The 23,212-nt window shown below is 35.5% G+C and overlaps 1 long non-coding RNA gene across 1 annotated transcript; it reads left to right on the top strand.

Moving 5' to 3' along the window:
- The first annotated feature begins 16,605 nt into the window (after window positions 1–16,605).
- On the top strand, window positions 16,606–17,919 carry LOC126374278 (uncharacterized). Its single transcript, XR_007567423.1, has 2 exons — window positions 16,606–16,880; window positions 17,746–17,919. It is a non-coding gene; the product is annotated as an uncharacterized LOC126374278 (long non-coding RNA).
- Window positions 17,920–23,212: the final 5,293 nt, after the last annotated feature.

Here is a 23,212-nt window from a genome sequence, read left to right as displayed (position 1 = left end):
TTTTTTTTTTCGAAAATAAGCAAAAAATTATAACATTTTGTCCATAAAAAGATAAGATTACACTTCCATCACAGAAAATCTGGCGACGACTACGTATCTCTAAAAGTAGATAAAAAAGAGTAATTTGACATGTCAGCAACAATAGTCTTTGAGATTTTTATTACTCCGTCGATATAACACACTGTCTAGCTGTCTTAAAGATTTTACTTTTACATTCTCGTAAACAGGCTGTAACTCAGTGTATTGGATTTATATTCAGGTTTCACGATATGAATGTTTCCAATGTACTTATTTCTGTAGACTGCTCCGAAAGGTAATGTTTTCATTATTTTTATTTCGCTTTTTTTATCGTGTTGATTGTGAGGTAGATTACCAACCCCATCAACGCTTATGTCAGGGTTACTATTGATCCGCCAAAGACCCATGAGATAGCTCATGTAACAATTACTTACTTACACCAGTATGTAGTGACCGGGACCAACGGCTTAACGTGCCTTTCAAAGCCCGAATTATCCTACTTTCGGACAATCAGGTGATCAGTCTGTAATATCATAACCTAGGGATCTGAAAGTTGTTTTTGTGATATGTTCCCACTGGGATTTGAACCCGGAGCCTTCGGATCGTGAGCCCAACGCTCAAACCACTGAAGCCGTTTTTATTTCGCTAAACGCTTGTCACTTTAGTAGGCATTTATTACTAGGCTTAATAAATGAAAAGTGAAAGAAGCGAGTCTATTGGTAATAGTACCGTGTACGAGTATAAGTCCTACTTCCGGCCATTGCCTTTGGGCGAGAATGTCACCTAGTTCAAAAACAACATAAAACAAATTTCCTCATACATCCGGTCCAATAACATGTTTCCTATTTAACAGATAAACAATAACGACTTGTTTTATATCAGCTGTAACTTACGGTTCACATCTCTTTAGTGTTGTATCCTCACGAGAAATCCATTACGCGTTTGATTTGCCTTTACGCGATATAAACGAGTCGATAAATGCTTAATGTTTATGTGCTACACGTTTTACGTTATTGAATTCTCATTTATGTACTGCGAAAGAGCATTTACTGTGCTATCTTTGACGCGACTTTTTCGACGCTCAAACTTAGGCAGAAAGAATTACAATCCAACACTCTCCCTAAGTTACTCTGCTTAAGTTTGATCATCGAGAGACAGGAATATATCGATTATGTATTGACTTATACCGATATATGGCAGGCTGTTAGTAATGTAAAATAGATTAAGATTTGTGTGTACGCGCGCCCTACACGACCAGTAACGGAAGTCGCTAATAGACCATCTTGTGAGCAATATGCGTCGTTTCATCTCCGCACCCCTCGTACTAACACAGGCAAAACCTCAACAGACATTCTGCAGCCATTCTTGGGATTGGTGATAAATATGACGAAATCGTGTTAAGTAAGAATTCCAAGACCCCAGAGACACCAGGGATGTTGAGGTCGGTCATTGATATCACAACCCACTCGAGAGCAGAAGAGTCCATCAATTTGAAGAATACGGTTATTCGGGGAGATTGAGTATTCTAAGTTATGCTTTTCACGACAGGATATTATCTTCTTGGGTTAACAATTAAAACTAAGCACTTATAAGGAAATATCTTACCTATATAGCATTCGATAGATTGATATGTATGTAAAATATTATATACTTACATACACATACATACATAAACTCACGCCTATTTCCTCACATGGTAAGCTGACACTTCTCTTGCTTCCTTCACATTCATCAATCGCTTCATACACGCGCATACTTACTTAGAATTTAAATAATTTATTTAAATAAAATTACCTATGTTATGAGACATTTTCAAAACTAACGCACGACAAACGGGTTGTATCGAGCACGGAAATTCAAACATTTCAATTTATGTTGCGCGTGTCGACCGGTAAATTCATATGGAGATTGGGGAAATCTAATTTCCACTCGTTCGCTGTTATGATGATTTGTTTATTGCGACAGCGGCTCAACATGTTAACATACTGTATAGATACTACCACGGAGGAAAGGGTTTTTACCCTTTGATAAAGTCATATAAGTACACTAAATTGAATTTTGTCTTCAATGAGGCACTTTCCAGGCTACGTTCCCCAAAAATAATATAGATGGCGCTGTCGAGATTAAACGTGACACTTATGTACCTATTTGCACATTACTCGGGTACAATAATTATTCAAAAATACAATGTAAAGACAGAACCATATATAAAAATAATTGTGCTTGATATAAATAAAGAGTAATATAAAAATATAAAAAATAAATAAAGAGTAGTAAGATAAATAAAGAGGGACCTCTTTTCAACAAAGTTGCACAGTTGCGAGCTTATGAAATGTTTTTTAATATCATCATCATCACCAGCCCATTAACGTCCCCACTGCAGGGGCACGGGCCTTCCCTATGGATGGATAGGGAGATCGGGCCTTAAACCACCACGCGGGCCCAGTGCGGCTTGGTTTAACGACTGCTAATGCAACCGGTACCAACGGCTTAACGTGCCTTCCGAAGCACGGAGGAGCTCGAGATGAAAAAAAAAATTTTTTTTGTGGTCACCCATCCTAAATTTGCTTAAGTTCAACTTAAACTTAAACTTTGCGAAAGTTGCTTAACTTCAACAATCGCAGACCGAGCGCGTTTACCGCTGCGCCACCGAGCTCCTCAGTTTTTTAATATACTACCGTAAAATCATCAAAATATTTTTTCTTTGTTCAACTTCTTTTCAGTCGCAATATTATACACGTCATTTTATATTCAATTTAATATTCACGTAGTAGATACGTGTAGTCAATTCAAGGAGAATCATACGTACCTACTTAAACAGCCTATATACGTCCCATTGCTGGACACCCCTCAATAAACCGGAGGGAGTATGGAGCATACTCTACCACGCTGCTCCCTTGCGGTTTAGTGGAGGTGTTTTACGGCTAATAGCCGGAACCAACGGCTAAACGTGTCTTTGGAAACACAGAAATAGAATCAATCAATCATACGTAAATGTTTTCAAATCATACAATAAATAAAATTATAACCTACATACTAAAATATTTATTTACTCTACACAGAATAGTAGGTAATACCTACTTACTGCTTTCTATTTCATATAATAATATTTAGTTTTCCGCAACCTTTTTGCAATGCTGATGAAATTTTCGCTTATATTCTAGAAAAGATTCCCATCCCACGGGATTCAGGCATAATAAATTGGTTGAAAGTTCTAACACTCATCCTAAAATATATTTCATTTTCATACTCATAATTCATACGCTACAATTTCATATTCTGGAAATAAATTATACATTATCTCGATCATATTTCACATTCCATCTGAAAACTTCGTGACTTAATGAGCTAATCAAACACGTAGATTTTCTGTGTTAAGTACAGAAGTAATTTCAAAAGTTTGAGGTTAAAAACGTACTAAGTAAGATATAATTGTACGAAGATTTACAAAAGTAGAGTTACAAAGTTAAGTAAATTGGAAATAAAGTTTTCTTATTCGAATTCCCAGTATGTACTTAATCTTTCGCGTCTTAATTGACTATTATATCTTCTTATGGCTATATTTTATACATTTATGAATAAGATGCGCACCAGAATCCACCTGCGATTTCTAAGTCCGTCCTTGAAAGTACATACCAGTCCTTCCGTTGCACTCAAATTAACTTCATACCTTGAACGATTTAAGCGTGAAAAAATTACTTTGGTATAATAGAAAGAATTTTGTGAAAAACGGGATAACAGTAGGGGGATGATCTTCTTCTTATCGTGTGGGTTGTGAGGTGGATTACCAACCTCACCAACCCTGGTGTCAGGGTTATTATTGAGCCGCCATAGGCCCCTGACATGGCTCATATAACGACTACTTACTTACATCAGTAAGTAGTAACCGGGACCAACGGCTTAACGTGCCTTCCGAAGCACGGATCATCTTACTTTCGGACAATCAGGTGATCAGCCTGTAACGTCCTAATCAAACTAGGGATCACAAAGTGATTTTTGTGATATGTCCCCACCGGGATTCGAACCCGGGGCCTCCGGATCGTGAGTCTAACGCTCAACTACTGGACCACACAGGCCGTTAGAGGGATGATGAATAGTAAACATTTTGTATGTAAGGATTACTTACTTGAGGTATTGGTGCAGTTCCCAAATACTCATAGTAGAATTTGGATTTTTGGGCATTTGAGTGAAGAAGTTTCAATCGTCATTTTTCGCCTCACGTCACTCGCATTGCCCCTGCGGCGTCTGTTGCCATGCCGCACCGAACCATTTTAGCAGCGCGTACTTTTTCCATCTCATTGTAACTTTGAAAATATTTATTCAAATTACGGACTAATATAAGTTTATTTATTTCGAATATCAGTCTTTGTCAAGTACGCTCAACTAGACACCCTCAGGCCTGTTGTCTTAAATGTTGTACCGGGTGAAAGCTCTCAACGCTCCCCATTTATCCGGCCAAGTAGACAATGTCTTATTCGGCAAACCTACAACAAACAACGACAAAATAAAAATGTCGCCGACTAAGCATTATACAGGCTGTCAGTGACATTGTGACGAATACTGAGAGGGATGATACAGCTCGTGATTCTGAAGTTGAATTTCCGTCGCAAAGTTATTTTTTTTGTGTATTTTTTTATTATTAAAACACATAATAACGGGTTCTTACCGCGTTTAAATGGGGATATGAGACTCCCAGTCTCATATCCAGTATGGGAGTCTCATATCCCCATTTAAACGCGGTAAGAACCCGTTATTATGTGTTTTAATTATGATAATAACCGCGTAAACTTAAAACAATGTATTTTTTTATTATTTTCAATTCCATACTTTTTCGACGGAAAATTCCACTTGATAAATACAAAGTCATGATCATCCCTCAAAGTTTTATCTAGCGCCCCATGTATAAGAATAACTGAGAACTTATCTTCTATCTACATTATCCTAAATGAACCGCCACAGACTTTCCGAAACATTCATCATGATTTATGAAAGGCATATAAAGAAATAAAGTGAATTACAGAGCAATACATTATTTCTCGGTAATAACACATGGATTCTGTAGAGCTTCAATGATTTAGTTGCTGAAATAAGTACGTCCTTAGAGTAAATTTTCGCATACGCATGCTATTATTTCGTCATATTTTATTCTTAGCACAATTTCTTACTTCTCCATGACTAACCTAATTATGTCTTACTATGTTCTAAACTCTATTTTCTGTTATTAGTACTGTAAATTGTCGGCAGCAAGTGGGCACAAAAAGGAAACTAAGAGGATGACAACTTTACTTAATAATTATATAAACGAAAAGGGAAATACAAACCTATAATAACTTATAGATAACAGCCGTTTTCGTGAGAGAGAAAATCATAAGACAAGAAAAAAGACAAAAAGCAATCGACATATAGAAGAAATAAATTCTTATAACCCAAGGAGACTGTAAATTTAAATCTCCCGCCAAGTAGTTCATGCCATTTGCGGTAAATCTACAATAAGACACTTCAAAAAATATATAATACATAACATAAATTATAAAACGTTTAAAATCCTAACATAAACTGGTATTCCATAGTCTCTGCTTTCCCGATAATTACATAAAATAGCATAAGTTCACGACTATATTCACAATTGAGGTAGTCAGTCATTGATCGCATGAAGAATAATTTGAATTAGTTTACATTCTAATCTAATTGTTTTGTTTTCCACGTATTAATCACTGCCATATCTACACGTTACCTAAACAATTTACATTGTCAACAATAGACAAACATAACCAAGTTACATCCAAGTTTAATTTATTTATGGTTTCATATAGCATTAACTTCCAATGTATTACATAAATGAAAAAAGGTACTTTCTACGGATCGTTCAGCGGTTATTGCTATCGGCCCACTAGAGTCGATTTATTCTTTCAAATATAACCCTCTCAGATGACGCCCTCAGCCGTGGTTTGCGCCCAATTCAATTCAAATTCAAATTCAAAAATATCTTTATTCAGTAGGTAACATAGTTACACTTTGAATCGTCAATTTTACATAACGAACGTCTCATCCGCCTAAAACTACTGCAGCTTTAATTGGACATACATTGGTCTGTTGTCCTAAATTATGAGTCAGATGAGAACCTTCATTTATCCGACTTAGTAGTTACTGCCATTTGCGTCACATCTACAAGAAGTCACTATTTAGCTTACTGTCACTAAAACGTACCGTATAATAATTATTTGTCTTCATTTAAAAATCACAATCTAACAAAGCATTTTAATAAACTTTTTGATATGACAATTCCCTCTTTTGCGTGAAATATTATGAGTCCTTTTGTAAGCAGTATTATGAGGCGAGTACAATGGTTTTTATGTTTGATATTCAAGATTAATTTCCTAGAAGATATTGGCCTACTTTCAGTTTATCTAGAAGAAAGACACATTACCCTCAATGTAGCTATATTTTAAGGTTATTTAAAGAACGGGACTAATGAATTGGAAGTATAATTAGAAGCGGTACTTTTCCAACACTTCAAATATATTTTTTTAAAGTTATAAACATTTCAACCTTCCTAAAGGTCAAAAGTGGAAGCCAAGGTTTATATATTTAAATATTATTAAGATAAACGTCATATTACATATACATTAATATACACAAGACTCAGTTCAGTTTACGTTGTAAACTCCAAAAATGATCTGAAACCTGAATGTTTACAAAACGTGCATGGGTAAGTATTTTATATGATCCGTTTGATCGATGCGAGCTTGTAATATTTTGTTTATATTACACATGTAGAATGAATCGATCGGTCGGTGGATCTAAACATTCTAAAGGAATTCCTGGATGGGGGCCAAATAGGCGTCACTGCTTCGAGTTCATAGAGCATCAGGGATGGAACGAGTACCTAATGATTACGCGAAGTACGTCTTTAGGTCCACACAAATAGAATCATTTAAAATACTAAACAGGGTAGCCCAAAAGTTCACGTTCAAAATGAAAAATTAGATAGAGGGGCTCATTAGCTACCAGAAACACCCCCATCTATGTTCAGCAATTATTTACGGTTTAGGAGATATGACCCATTTTGTACCTTTTTCTAGATTTTCTACCTTACTTCAGAAATAATCATTTTGTCGCTATCCCTTTCTTAATAATTATTTTATTTTACTTCACAACTATGCCTTAGGCTGTGTACCGCTCAATCAAAGATAAATCAAAGATAAAAATAAGTTATCGGAAGTCTATGATTGACTATGATTTCCTATAACTTTTTTTTATCTTTGATTTGACTGTTTTCATTTTTTCACCTAGCGGTACATATCCTTAGGCATAGTTAAGAAGTTAAATAAAAGAATTATTAAGAAAGAGATAGCGACAAAATGATGATTTCTGAAGTAAGGTAGAAAATCTAGAAAAAGGTACAAAATGGGTCATATCTCCTAAACCGTAAATAATCGCTGAACATACATGGGGGTGTTTCTGGTAGCTAATGAGTCCCTCTATCTATTTTTTCATTTTTAACGTGAACTTCTGGGCCATCCTGTATATAACGACGGTCCTGTGGTACAACGGCTTACCTACCTCTCAAACGGGGATCGACATTTCGACTTTTACCAATGAGTTACTACGTCTTATGTGCCGTTTTCACTAACACAGTTGGCTCGACCATTATAAATGGCAATACGGCAATACCACCTATCATGTTGGTCTAATAAAAAGCTCGGTAAGGTGTGGGAAACATTTTGTGGTCATTATTACATAACATATTCATATCGCACATCGTACATCGCAAGATAAACTACTTAGTTTATCTTGCGATGTACGATGTGCGATCTACCTCAATACGCGTGATGTAGTTGTGAGCTTATGTTATGTTATAACGACCACAAAATGTTTCAATACTTTGTAGATATGCTAAAGCTTTTAAGTTATTGAGAGCCTGATGAAAATAGTATACTTACGTACTCGTATTACAATAAATAATTCTTAATACTAAAAAGCAACGAAATAACAGAAAAAGTGCACAATAGGTATTACATTACATTATTAATTACTGGGTGTTGCCCGCGGCTTCGCTCGCTTTAAATTCGGGGTATCACGGTTTCCTGATTTAGAACACAGAAGAGAACTCGGAACAGAATAATATTTTAGTACCCTACTGTAGACGATATTATATATTATTATGTCTTTCCATTTGAGGATAGAATGTAAAGTTTTTAGCTTCTTACCTTGAAAACTGCGAAAAGTCCCATATAAAATTTCACCCCCTCTTAGTTATTATTACTATGTTGTCGTCTTCCAAACCTATTACTATTAGTAACCTAGTATTACTAGGTTAAGCATTTTGTTAATAACATAATATGGACTAGTTTCCGAAATAAATATAATTGAATTTAAATGGGTTAGGACAGAACTAAAAAATAGTGATGCATGATTTTTTGTTAATCACAATACCAATTTTTAGTTTTCTACCTTGAAAATTGAGGAATGTTTCATACAAACTTCCACCGGGGGAAAATAGAGGTATTTTAGGGAAGTGAGGAGGAGGAGGGAAGTTAAAAAGAGACAAGGTAGTCTATGTCACTATCCATCCCTTCAACTATCTCCAATTAAAAAATCACGACAATTCGTCGCTCCATTTTGTCGTGGAAGACGTATAAATAAACAGAAAGACACACACATACACTTTCCCATATAGTATAATATTTATTAGTAATATGGATAATCAGTCAACAAAAATAAAAAAATAGTTACTCAACTACTTACCAAAATAGAGTTATAAATTATAATTATGTAAAAATAGAGTTATTTCAGGCCGAAAAAACCCTTGTTAGATTTATACAAAGTTGTGCCTACGTGCATAAAATATTCACCACAGATTGGACCAGCATTTATGTAAATCCTTTTCAGTGACAGATGATAGGGCTCGACGAGCCCTGATTCCGGCTCTGTAATCCCCTAAAATAGGTACATCAACAGTCGATCGTTTTATTGTGATCCGATAGACTTATATTGGATGATAGATGTCTTTATTTTTCTGTCTAGAATTGTTTTATCGTGTTATGTTTTTGCGTTAGAGGTGAATTTATCGAACCAATTTACGGAAGAAAAATTACGTTTTCGTGAAAATATTTTAATGACGCTCCACCTTGGTGCAGTGAAAAAACGTTTCAGTGTTATAATTTTCGTAAGTGAAAGAATCTAAGAAAGTGTCAATTGGAATAATTTCTGATTCTTCATTCAAAGAGACATATTTGCGTTATTTATTTCTTATGAAGAAAGCAATGTCGTTCAAATGAGTAAGTATTATCCAAATATTATTTTTTCTTTTTCTTCAGACGGTCTTTATTGTAACATTTGACATGTAAGTGACTAAATTCAATATTATTTATAGTTTTATGTTTGTACACGAATTACTTATCTAAGAAAGTAATTGAAAACTAAAACTGTTTATTGTTCTTTCTAAAATAAACTTTATACAAGACGCCCACGCGCCCTAAGACAATAATACTAGATGAAAGATCATCCCTTCTTCGTAATTACTTATCTGACTGTTATTTTATGACTATTGTTCCTATAAGTAGTAGCACAGAATTTATAGTAATACTATTTATAACAATGATTTAGAGTTTGAAACACATTCCACTTTTATTAAACGTTATTAATAAATTAATCAATAATTCTTTATTGCACAGAGACATAAGTAAAGGACATGTACAAACGAATAAAATAAGTACAATAGGTGACCTTATTGCTAAACAGCAATTTCTGTCAGGCAACCTTAGGGTGAAAGAACTTTATGAAATGGAGCGCGGGATGGTACAATACAAAAAAATATAAGTAGATAAAATAACCATAATTATAATACCAACGTAAATTGATATGTATATATATTACATATACGTATATCGTGTCTTAGAATAATGTCACGCACAACATTATTATATTCCTAAAACAATAAATAATATAATCTGTTTGATAAGTTATGTATAGGCTATCAGAGTCTGACAGATATTAAAGATGTTCATAATAATTATCCGAGTAAATGTATATGTATGTAATTTTGTTTATAAATAAACTAAAAAAAAAAGAGTCTACGTTATGACAGCAATGAAAGTTATTTCTTAAAATCAATGATGACTTACTGAATAAATACTAAATACTTCTCACACCATCATCATCATCTCCCTATCATTATCACATTTTACACAGAGTCCGGTACCTAATCTAAAAGTTTGACTTCTGACCTTGTAACCCGAAGGAAAAACCAACCAACTGGATTATGCAATGGGTATGGAACATATTCTACCGCTGCGGGTTGGTCTTCTTCTATCGTGTGGGTTGTGTGGTAGTTTATCAACCACATCAGCCTTAACCCTGCCGGTTGGTGGTGATATATTATGATGATAATATAGATTATGTGGTCAGGTTGAATTAAAATCACAAAACGCCTACTTATACACATGCACGGAGTATTTAATTCAAAGATTATATTATAATACCAAATGTAAAGGTCATTGGGACCCTACCTGCCATATCCTAAGCGATATTGTGGTCGAACCCACTCACGTGATGTTGAATATTGAGTAGGATTATAATTTGCTTTCATAGCAGAATGTTTTAGTTGTTAGCTACAATCGAGTTAGCAGAATTCAAAGCTTATGACTTTTAATATGTCCTCACACGTTTGAGTCTATTATAGTTTTGTGTTTCATGTATAATAATTGATCCCGGGTTGGAATCCCGGTGGGGGATATCTCACAAAAATTACTTTGTGAAACATTACAGGCTGATCACCTGATTGTCCGAAAGTAAGATGATCAGTGCTTCGAAAGGTACGTTAAGCCGTTGGTTCCGGTTACTACTTACTAATGTAAGTAAGCAGTCGTTACATGAGTCATGTCAAGGGCCTTTGATGGCTCAATAGGAACCCTGACACGTATGTGTTGATAAGGTTGGTAATTCACCTCACAACCCACACGAAAGAAAAATAAGATAATTGATGAACTCTCAATGCATCAATAGGTCCATAAATATTCTGTCGAAAGTCAATATTTGTTATCTTGTCTAATATACTATACTCCTACCCGCTCGTCTCCTAGTAAGACCCTACAATGTTTAAGTATTTGAAATTGGCTCCTCCCGAGACACTTTTCGAGTATTTACCTTTCCGAAAACTTAAAGAGAACAAAATGAGAAGTATTTCTACTTTCGTTACCACAAAACTTTTAACAAGACTCCTTTTTATCGTAACGTTGTTTGAAAGTACCAAAAAATCTTACTCAAGTAGTCATATTTTGACTGTAAGCAATCTAGGAAAAAGACAAAGTTAGGTTAAGCTGAATTTTGAGGTTCACCTAATAGGCAATGACGGCGAGTCGTAAAGTTTTTCAGTACGATGGTTTTAGTAATATTACAATATTTTAAAGTGTATAATTTATTATACCAAATCGTGCCAACAGGCTATGAACGAAACCTGCCTGAAACAATACAGGAATTCCAAAACATCTTATAGATTATAAGGCGATTTCCACACGCACGACGCGGATTTTGAAACGGTATACCGCGCGGCGAGGCAGTGTTCGTGTGTTAGGCGTCACCGGATTACATACAAAGCGACCGTAGAACCACTTCACCACTAACCACGTCGGTGTGCGGTTTCGTGTGAGAATCGACTAAAAGTAACACACGTATGTGAAAAATATTTGGTCTCAAATTTACTAGGTCGTAAAGCGACTACATACCATTTTACCTGGCTCTGATATTGACGTTGTCGCAAAACTTGACCGCAAAATTACTACATAGCGGTTTGTCTAGTTCAGGGGTAGCTTTACTTTTACAGACGTAAAGAATGTGAAAGCAGACCTTAACAGACGTAAGATTAATCAACTAAGAGGTGATAAGAAGGGAGGAGACTAGTGACAAATAGCCCGTCTGACTCGGTCACTACAGACAAGCAATCTACCACAGGCGTGTAGTAATGTGCTAATGGAAACCTTTCACTGGCAATAGGCTCGAAATCCTCGATCAGTCATTACTTACTAGCCTCAATTCTTCATTGAATTTCATTTACTTAAGTAATATGAGCCTTTAATTCTCTTGTGTACTTAAGTTGCTTTTATTACGTGTTTTGATTGTAACATACATACATAAACACACGCCTATTTCCCACCGGGGTAAGCAGAGACTAAAACAACCAACTAAGATTGATTGTAAGTTAGGTGTTATTCTATAGATATATTATTTGTTACTGTGGTACATACATACATACATACATAAACTCACGCCCGTAATCCCTAATGGGGTGGGCAGAGCCACAAGTAATCAAAGACAACTTGCAGCCACTATTGCTATTGCTTCTATGCTGTTCTGGGAGCAAATAAAAAACATAGAAAACGTTCAGCTGCTTGTCTTCCCGGGCATGTCGTAAAAACCGACAAAGGGATTGTGTCCTCTAACATGATGGACTAATGTTATGGGCGATAGGCTGATCCCTTATCACCATAAGGTTCATCATATCCAGCTTACGACATCGTATCAACAGTGGCTGCAAGTTACTGTGGTGTCCCTATATAATAAAAGTTTCTTTGTTTCTTTCTTTCTTTAATTTCTTTGGGAAATTGTGTGTACTGTAATATGAGTTACTATTGCATTTTAATTAGTCTAACATCAATAACTGTTTGATTATTTTTTCTAGCCTTGAATGTCCCATTACTGGGCAAAGGCCTCCCCTCTGAGCTTCCACTTCTCCCTGTCATGAGCGATCTCTCTCCAATCCGCCTCAAACGCGTCAAACAGGCCTAACATGCGCAGCGTGAAAAAAAAATCGATCGATTAAATACATTTTGTCAAAATCGATAAGTTTGTTTTTTTTCCTAACATGCGTGCCACGTGATTTTTTTCGTGTTTTGACAGAACGATATTAGCACCTATCGACAAAACGACATAATAATTATCTTCAGATTCAACAAAATGACCGTGACAAAATTTTATCACGTAGCGCATGTTAGCCCTACCGTGACAGCTTAAGCCCACCTATCATGTTACATTCTGCAAATATGACCGGCCCACTTCCAATTTTAAATCTCTTCATTGCAATAAATCTCTTTTGATTTTTTTTACTTTTTGCAGTGTCTAACCTATATACGTCCTACTGCTGAGCACAGGCCTCCCTTTCCTCCTCCCTCCAACCGATATAGAGTATTCTATTACTCTAAACGTTCGTTATGTAAATCTTGCCGATTCAAAGTGTAACTTCCTTGTGAATAAAAATATTTTTGAATCTGAATTTGCTTCCAGAACGCTACAACATTGCGGGTTGGTTGCGTGTTGGAGGTGTTTTGAATCCAATTAACGTGCCCTCCAAAAAACCTAATCATCTTACTTTTTCGGACAATCAGGTGATTCAGGCCTGGAGGACAAAGGACAGTTTCACATAGCGATTTTGACAATGTCTCCATCGTGAATCGAACTCGGGCCTCCAGATCGTGAGCCTAACGCTCTAACCACTGGACCACAGAGGATTTTATGGGTACATGATTATAATAATTATAGATGTAATAAATCATTAAAAATAAAAAAAGTCTGTATCCGCCACGGAAATGATAAAGTTGATTTTTTGATGATTTAAATCATAATTACAAACGACGCGATTACCGCCCCCGTGCAATCCAAGAAATTATTGTAATAATGTTCCGTTCGTGACAACGAGTCATGAAAGCATAAGTACCTACTTATTGTGCCAGCTTACAATTAGGCCTTTACATACATATATATCATTTGTTTATTGTTCTAAGTTAAACAGTTTCAAATTTCGTGCAAAATGTTTCCTTGTGATTTGGGTAGTAAACTCTACAATCAACGTGCTTAGTTTTTTTTAGTATATACCAAAATGATTCTAGGGTTATGCTTAATATTTAAGTAACATTCTTTAATGTAGTTCTCTGGTATTAATGCGATCTGTTATTAACATAATTCATCTAGAAACCTTAATTTAAGACCAATCTTCCCCATTATTAATTCAAAAGTTATTAAAAGCATTATCTAATTCTGATTAATAAATATTTACTTTACAGAAATACGACTTGTAGCCATACTTTCCGTTATAAGATGGAGCTATCCTATAGCCTGTAGTAGATAAACCGTCATGTTCGAGAAGATTCGATTAAGGAATTAGGGCCGTATCTCACTAGGGCACTATGGTGGCGCAACCAACAAAATGCATGCAACAAATGTTTATCTTGTTTATACAACTACATTGTGTTTGTATACCAAATGAGGTTGCGTACATACAACCAAGTACATATATTTTGTTGGTGGCGCCACCGTAGTTGCGCTCTCATGATGTCCCAAGTTGTGGAAATAAAACTTGGCCAATTTAGCTCTGACACAGTTTATTAATTTTTAACTACACCGCAAGTACAAGCCTTTTGCCATTACGAGAAAAAGTAAAAGTCACGACTATAGACTATTTCAGAATATCGTCATAGACAAAACAAAATTGATCAAAGACCTCTTTCTTCAACTATAGATTCGTTTCATAGAATTGTAAAATCCTACATCTTACCCAGTTCTAATTCCAATGTAACCGTGTTTCGCCCGGGGCTGGAAAATATTTTCGTAAATATAAAAAGGGACGGTGAATTGAATGCATACTGAAGTGAAACAATTTACATTATACATGAGCACGATCATCGGTCTACTAAATTGGAAGTCAAGTCCTTTGACCCACATTGAGTGAACATTACCCTGACAACATTGATTCAAATATCTTTGAATACATTATGATACAGGTAGCAAGGGTAGTGCATGAAATCTTTTTACGAGACTAGTTAGTTATTCCATTCTGTGGTCTTCTTCAAACGTCAAGAAGCGTTGTCGACCGAGAAAATGATGGCGTGACGAGTTTGATGCATACTTGATATCTTAGAAAGAGAGACCCATGATCGGGAGAAGTGGAAGAAAGGAAGAGAAGCCTTTGCTCTGCAGTGGTTTTATACCTACTATAACACTGCTGGGACAAAATTAAAAGCAAAGATCGAACATAAACACATCTGTTCATCATTCCTGCTTAGCATTCTTGAAAAATCTTCTTGTCCTGCCCAGCTAGATTTAACATATCGCACCCCCCGTGGAAAAACGCAGTAAGTGGACTAGCGACATTTTTTTTTTATTGCACCATTCAATTCAGCGTACACGAATACACCTTCTCACAAATTTTCATTACGATATCAGTAAAAATGAAGAAAATATTACAAAAATAATGAAATTGTGCAACATTGATAAAAATATTTTTCCCCCATAATAAGAAAGTAAGTATAAATACATGATTTTTTTTTCTAATTTTCCCATATAGTAAAGTCATAATAACACTTACGTCGACTTTACACGAAAGTTTTTTAGGATGGTCGAGTCGTAAGTAAACGTACTGACATGTTTCACGACATTATACGACACGACAATGGTTGTACGTCTAGTTACTTCGTTCTTTCACGAATCTTGTAGCGTTACTTTTTGGTGTAACTCCAGCTACTTGCCTATTCTGCGAATCTTTTAGCGTAACGGTTTGGTGTAAATATAAATACGTAGTTTTTTCCAAGCAAGGTTTGATATTACTATTACGTTATTTCATTTAACTTCATTTTTCGATGACATATTTTACACTATACTCTTCGTAAATATGAATACAATAATTTGAATCATTTGTCGTGTTATTCTAATTACCTACAAATATATACTACTTATTAATGTCCTAAATAAATTTAATATACTTAGTTATCACTAGCGTAAATCCCTACGTTTTATTTGGTTACTGTACTTACGCCGCGCCGGCGATATTAGAGAGGTATTACATCTATCCACCAATTTTTTGTCAATCTCGACTTTTTATTCAACCAAAAATCGACCCTATTATTACTGTACTGTGATCGTTATTTGTAGGGTCGTATGCTGATCGTGGTTTTACCACGGTAAAACAAAGATCACCCATAGACAAAATTATTGCCGACGAAGTTTATAAAAAAACGACCTTATTAATATTTCACTGTGATCGTTATTTGTAGAGTGAAAGCTGATTGTCTATTTGTGATCGTGGTTTTACCACGGTATTCCGTCAGTCAGCATACGACCCTACAAATAACGATCGCATTGTAGTAATAATAAGGTCGATTTTTGTTAGAATAAAAAGTCATGATTGACGAATGTTGGATAGATGTAATAATTATCTCTCTATTTAATTTGTTCATGGTGGCTACTCGAAGCGTGTATATCTTTGTGTGGAAGTAAAAAACCCAAGGATTATACGTATGCTCAACTTGGACAAAATCAAAGAAGGTGAGTAATTATTTACTTATAAATAGACTAGCTAGATTTTAGGTAAGTACCTATTACCTTACCTACTTAGTATATTACTATTTATTAGACTATTAATATTATAAATATTTTGTTTTGTAAGGTTTACACAGAAGCATCAACTGTAGTATTTCGGCGTGGTTGTGAATAATCTACCTAGTTATATAAGTTAACTTTTGCAAAAACACCCTTGATTTTGTTGTTATTTGTTCGCTTGAGTTTGATATGCATATTATTATTAACGCATTGGTACTAACCTTCTATTTAATACCTAAATAACGATAAAATATCTAGGTTTGTGTCTAATTATTAGGGTGATTTGGTAATGGGTCCTTTTTATTTCTTAACGTCCATTATGTACCTACCTACAAACAATGTATTTAAACCATTGTTACAATTAACAGATTCCACTAATACTGCAACCCAATCCAGTACAACCCAGTGGAAGAATGACCAGAAATGCAAAAATATTTCAAGAAACTATGGGATATTTTCTCGTCGTAGTCAACATGAGACACATTCTCTTCAAGGTTCGTATGTACCTATCCGTATCCTACTAAAGTCGAGTAAACTTCTCCTTCTCTCGTGTGGGTTGAGACAATTGACTGACCTCATCTACCCTGGTATCAGGGTTACTACGGAGCCGTCATAGGTCTTTGACATGCCTCATGTAACGACGACACACCTGCATACTTATTTAAGCCGCAACCGACTGCCTAACATGCCCTCCGACGCACAGATCATCTTACTTTTGGGCAATCCGGTAAGCAGACTGCAATGTCCTAGTGATTCGCCGCTCGGCTGCGATATGGGTGTCACTTTGAGTACTTATGTATGTCGGTAATTAAGAAATAGTACTAATATTAAAATTAATTTTAGTACCATTTCTGATTTACGACTTGGCCGGGAAGATAAGCAGCTGAAAACGTTCCATGTTTTGTATGCCGGAATATCCTTTCAGTATTTGTATTCTAGATTGATATAGGTATTTACCTACTAACCTGGAAGCGGCGCGTGGTAAAGTTTCTCTGAAATAGTCAGTGCCTGTGTATTTGTGGTATAATTATTCTGTTATTTTCCTCTTATCATAACAACCACAAATATTTTTGATTTGCTTAATGTAGTTTTTTCTAGAGTTATCTCTTATGCAAACCAACTGGCTTTTATGGGGTTTTAGCCAAGTTGCAAACTATTAAGTACGTAAAACAACAGTGACAGTGATTTGAGAGATTGACATGTAATCACATACATTTTTATCACTGACACTGTCGCTTTTTTGGATACGTTGGAAAATAGGCTCATCTCTAAGCTTACTATAATAGGTATTAATGGTTATTTTTCTTTTTAGTAATTTATTATCATACTTAATAGTTTTTTATATTTTGTCATTTGCAGGTTCTACCGAAAAGCAAAGAGGGGGTGATCGGAAAGGAGCAAAATGTTCAAGAAAACTCTTAATGACTAACTAAAAATGAAGGTTTTTCTAATAAAGGCAAGTGCCAAAATGTACCGTATAAATATATTTTGTGATTATGCATGTAATAATTAATAAACGTTTTAAAATTCAAAGTTAGATTTTAATTACAAATATAAATAACTCCCTGAAAACTGAAAACCCATGCGGGTCAAACGGCTTTCGGCACAGCTAGTAAATAAATATTAATTTTTTTAAAACAAATTAGAATAAACACTTAATTTAACACTGATTTTATTTATTTCAATATACAGGCCCAAAAGTTCACGTTCAAAATGAAAAATTTGATAGAGGGGCTCATTAGCCACCAGAAACACCCCCATGTATGTTCAGCGTTTATTTACGGTTTAGGAGATCTGACCCATTTTACACCTTTTTCTTGATTTTCTATCTTACTTCAGAAATAATCATTTTGTCGCTATCCCTTTCTTAATAATTCAATTTTTTTCTTTCTAATTTCTAATTATTTTGCTTCATAACTATACCTAAGGATGTGTATCGCTAGGTGAAAAAATAAAAACAGTCGAATGAAAGATAAAAAGTCATTGGAAGTTGGAATTCAAAGTGAGAATTCGTCTAAATTGTTACAGTTGTTAAAACTTCGCCGAAGAATAATAAACACATGAGATTGTCATGAACCCTGAAAGTGTTTTTAAAAACTGTTCCATTTAATAGGCTTTTAGACACATCCAAAAAAGTACCCTTAATAGGGTCATCATCATCAGCCGTATGACGCCCACTGCTGGGCATAGGCCTCTCCCAAGGATCTCCACGACGATCGGTCCTGCGCTGCCCGCATCCAGCGGCTTCCCGCGACCTCCTGGGCATAAAACTAAGTAATTAGCCCTCAAAGATTTTAAGACAGAAAGATTTTATTTTAGTATCTCATAGTATGTATGTAGTAACGGTTTGGGGATACCCAAACTTTTTCCTTCATTACAATATGAATACCAAAAGTGACTGCAAGTTTTGTCTTCAGACTGTTGCTGTGTCTACCCTGTTAGCGATTATGAGCGTGATTTTTTTATTGAAAATGTGTCTTTGAGCACCTTTAACAACGTTAGAAAGAAGCAGCTACCTACATTGTATGAGAATGTAATTTTTCCTTCAAATCTGTCTATCTTGCAATCTTTGAGGTCTAATTACTTAGTTTTTTGCTCCTATTAAGGGTACTTTTTTTGGATGTGTCTAAAAGCCTATTAAATGGAGCAGTTTTTCAGAGATACTTACTTTCAGCGTCCATGCCAATCTCATGTGTTAATTATTCTTCGGCGAAGTTTTAACAACTGTGACAATTTTGGTCCAATTCTCACTTTGACTTCCAATAACTTTTTTTTTATCTTTGATTTGACTGTTTTTATTTTTTTACCTAGCGGTATATGTCTTTAGACATAGTTATGAAGTATAATAAGATAATTATGAAGTAAGGGATAGCGACAAAATGATGATTACTGCAGTAAGCTAGAAAATCTAGAAAAAAGGTACAAAATAGGTCATATCTCCTAAACTATAAATAATAATAAATAATGGCTGAACATACATGGGGGTGTTTCTAGTAGCCAATGAGCCACTCTATCTAATTTTTCATTTTGAACTTGAAGTTCTGGGCCACCCCGTATAATGTATGAGCATACATACTTCTACATTCTAGACTAACCCCTGCAACAAACAAGTATTTAAAGATACATACAATTATTTTGAGATATTTCCTTATTAAAAAAGCAATTTCTATAGTTACACTATCAAAGATCATTTACTTTCACGTGGAACAAATAGGTTTCTCAACTTACGCAAAACATTTTGTTAAAATTTTTCGTGTAAGAACGAAGTAACTAATACTTACAACATCCGAGTACGATAAAATCGGAAGGTGAACAACGTTGTAGGTAAAGTTACAACTGTCAATGTTGTTTGCACTACGTAATAATAAAGCAGTGTCTGTACTTAAAACGGAACGTTTGATTATAGTTTCGTGGAATATCTACGCAATCGTGCTTTTTTATTTTTTTTTTCAAATATACACAATTAATTAAAAAATAATAAATGTGGGTCAATCCGGGCTACATTTTGCTATTATTTTCTCTTTGAAGCTTATTTCCAGGACTTATAACTAATTAGTAGGACAGTTTTTTTTAGCTCCTGAAAAGTTGATAAAATCAACTTACTGCGTTTTTCCACGAAGGGTGCGATATACCCGTATAGCCTGACGTCATCATTTTTTTTCGATTCATCAAATCTGTGTCTGTAGATGGTTTCGTGGTTGTGCTCACTCGGAAAGGAATTTCAGATGTAAGTTATGGTGCTTCTATTTTCTTAATTTCCTTTGACAATCTTCGCATTTCTGAATACAATCGAATGCTAATTGGCTTCGGTTCCTACAGGTACGCGGTACTACTACACACATACAAACAGGTCTCTTCGAATATTTGTGCTCTACGATTATTACATTTATCGCGTATCCGAATTTGAATTCAGAACTAATTAAATACTTCCTTTATTGTTGTTTTGCTTTGATTCCCGCGTGAAAAAAACAATAATGTGGTCGATTCTGAATTCATATTCTAATAAAGTCATTATAAATCTAATAATTAATGAACATGAAAATTAGCATTTGTTTGTATTAGGGAATGGAATGATTTCCGATTCAAGTTGTGAGAAGCGGCAGTAATTTTAGGCTGATGAGACAGGTAACGGAAGCGTTATGTAAAAATTGACGAAATATAATATATATGTCGTAGCAGTGTGGTGTCAGAAGGGTGGGCGTTAGAAGACAATAATGGCCGTCATTAGTATCACAATCATTTTATTTACTTCCACATAGTTTTTGTATCAGGATTAGATAAAGTCACAGCATAAGGTTCACACTCACGGCAACGTTACGGTATTCGTAACGGTTACACAGTTTCTCGAAATCTAGCGCGCCTAAGCCTAAGGAAGCGCGAAGGGGCCCTCCACCACCCATGGTTCCTATATTCGGACCGAATCATCAGAACATGTGAACGTATTTGCTAGGTGCTCTTTTCCGATCACACTTTCTTGACGTCCCTACAAGTTATAGGTGAGCGACTATAGCACTCCACTTTCCGATCGTAATTATTCGACACGTCCGCTCATCACAATGGTTAGCGGTAGACTGCCCGATTAGAACGGCAGTGCACTTCCGCTCGACACGACGACTCTGTAGTGACTCCCTCGTCTTCACCCAGCTCTGCCCGTAGGCCACCTGTCGTCGGAGCGATGCAACTTCATAACGGAAGTGATGTAACTTCATTTTATTTTCCGATTTGATCAATTTTTCTTCTTAATTCATAACTAACGCCGGCATATATTTCAATTCGACTAGGAACGTATTTAATATTTTGAACATATTTTGATTATTTGAGGTTGGTTTTCCACTTCACAACCTACACGAGAGAAGGAGAAGAATTAAGAAAATATAAGCACCGTTTGTAAGTGTGCAGAAGTAAGAAGCGGTAGCTTAGGTTGATTCTACCGCTCATTTGTATCTCTTTGAATAATTGAAACGCAAATTGCCATATAAAACATTTAAGGCTCTGCGACGTAGAAAATTAGTGTGGTGCCACCATCTAGAGGAAAATTAGGCCAAGATTATATTACTATGCAATTAGTCGTCAAGCTAAGGTGCGACAGAGGGTGGGCGAATTAATCAAGTAAAAAGCAATTAATAGTGATACCTACAGCATAGAACCTACCTATAGGTAATGTCTTTAGAAGACATTGCCTATACTTTGGCACATACGCTATACTAATGACGTAATCCACAGTCATGGGTTAGTTTAGATTTTATTATACTATTTGTGATAGTTATATTCTATGTTTATACAAATATTGTGTTCTACTATATACAACGGTTGCCTGTCAAACTATTGAGCTAACGAAACTTTTCAATTGGTCCAAGAGGATTTAAAAATTAAATATATTAATAAGTAAGTACCTAATAACAATATCGTATTTGTATTGGTTTGTAAATTCAAACATAAAATATTAATTTTCCATCATATTTCCGTACGTAGGTAGGGTAAAGGTGGCATTCCAAGAGAAGGCATCTATAATACACGTTCTACCTTTATCTTCTTATCGACACACGAAATATCTCCACTCTATTGGTTTTGCGTGGTCGGGTGAAAAGTCAGAGAATATCTCACGTATTCTTGTTCGAGAGAAATAGCGAACCGTCCTATAAAATATTGAATTTCATCTCAAATGGAGAGGAGAAATGTGCAACATATCTTTTGTCCTATGCCGCCTCAAGCTTGGGAAGAATTGAGTGCGAATTGCATAGCAGCGACACAATACTTTGAGTTCAAACGTTCAAAGTTGCATAATCTAGCCAATATCTGTGGGATATAGAAATAACACGGGATATTTTAAATATCTTTACTCCTTATATTTTAACAAAATCCTCTAACCCGACCGACATCGCACCATCGACTCCTTTTCTTACTTTTTAAAACTGCCTTTCGTCCCATTCATTATCTATCCTCCATTCATACCATAAACAATCAAATTCCCATTCATTATCCTTCCATAGTATTCCCACTTTCCTACATATCTTCCCAGACACGTTTAGCGGATCTCCTTGCAGACTGATTATTGGAGTGCATACCAACGTTCAGAAATCCTGATAATTCCATTTCAGATTTTCGACTCCGTATTCTAGATTTCAACCAATATTTGTTTACTCCAACTCCGATGTTATTGACAGGAAATATATTTGAATGACGTACCTCTTGTAAATGTTCAAAGTCTGTCAGAATACGTAGACTTTCGATTTCCTTTTAGCAGCTTTATCTAAAGCGGTACTTTTCTGTATGGCCTGGGAAAAATCAGTAAAATTCTGTCATTGCGTTAAAGATTCGCTGTTATTTTTCATGAATGAGACATATGTCATATTGATCAGTCGCAAATCTTCATCGTTACATTTGGTGGTTTTACCCCAAATACACAATCCAGTAGACTTACGAAAAAGATTTATGGAACGGGTGTAAATGGTAGGGTTGGAAGAGGACGCTTAGACACACATACCACCATCAAATCCAGGATATTTTAAAGAAAGGGCAGGTCAAAAGTACTCCAAACCGGCGAACATGCATAAAGACTTAGATGAGGGGAAGAAGCGAAAGGGGTGTGTCAGGATCGTAGTAAGTGGAATTCCGCGGTGTCTGCCTACCCCAAAGGGAAATAGGCGTGATCTTATATATATTATAATCCATTCTACCTACGGCCAACTAGACGTCGGCAGGCATTTCATCCTTATGTTTTGGATGTTCAGCAATCCGCACTAAACGTTTTGCCTCTTCCTTTTTGATGCGAACAGCAAAGGACTGGAACTGTCTGCCGTCGTCTGTTTTTCCAACTCGTTATAAT

The sequence above is a fragment of the Pectinophora gossypiella genome, chromosome 17 (genome assembly GCF_024362695.1).
Source record: "Pectinophora gossypiella chromosome 17, ilPecGoss1.1, whole genome shotgun sequence".
NCBI classification, from domain to species: domain Eukaryota; kingdom Metazoa; phylum Arthropoda; class Insecta; order Lepidoptera; family Gelechiidae; genus Pectinophora; species Pectinophora gossypiella.
This window is presented reverse-complemented; position numbering and strand designations above follow the sequence as displayed.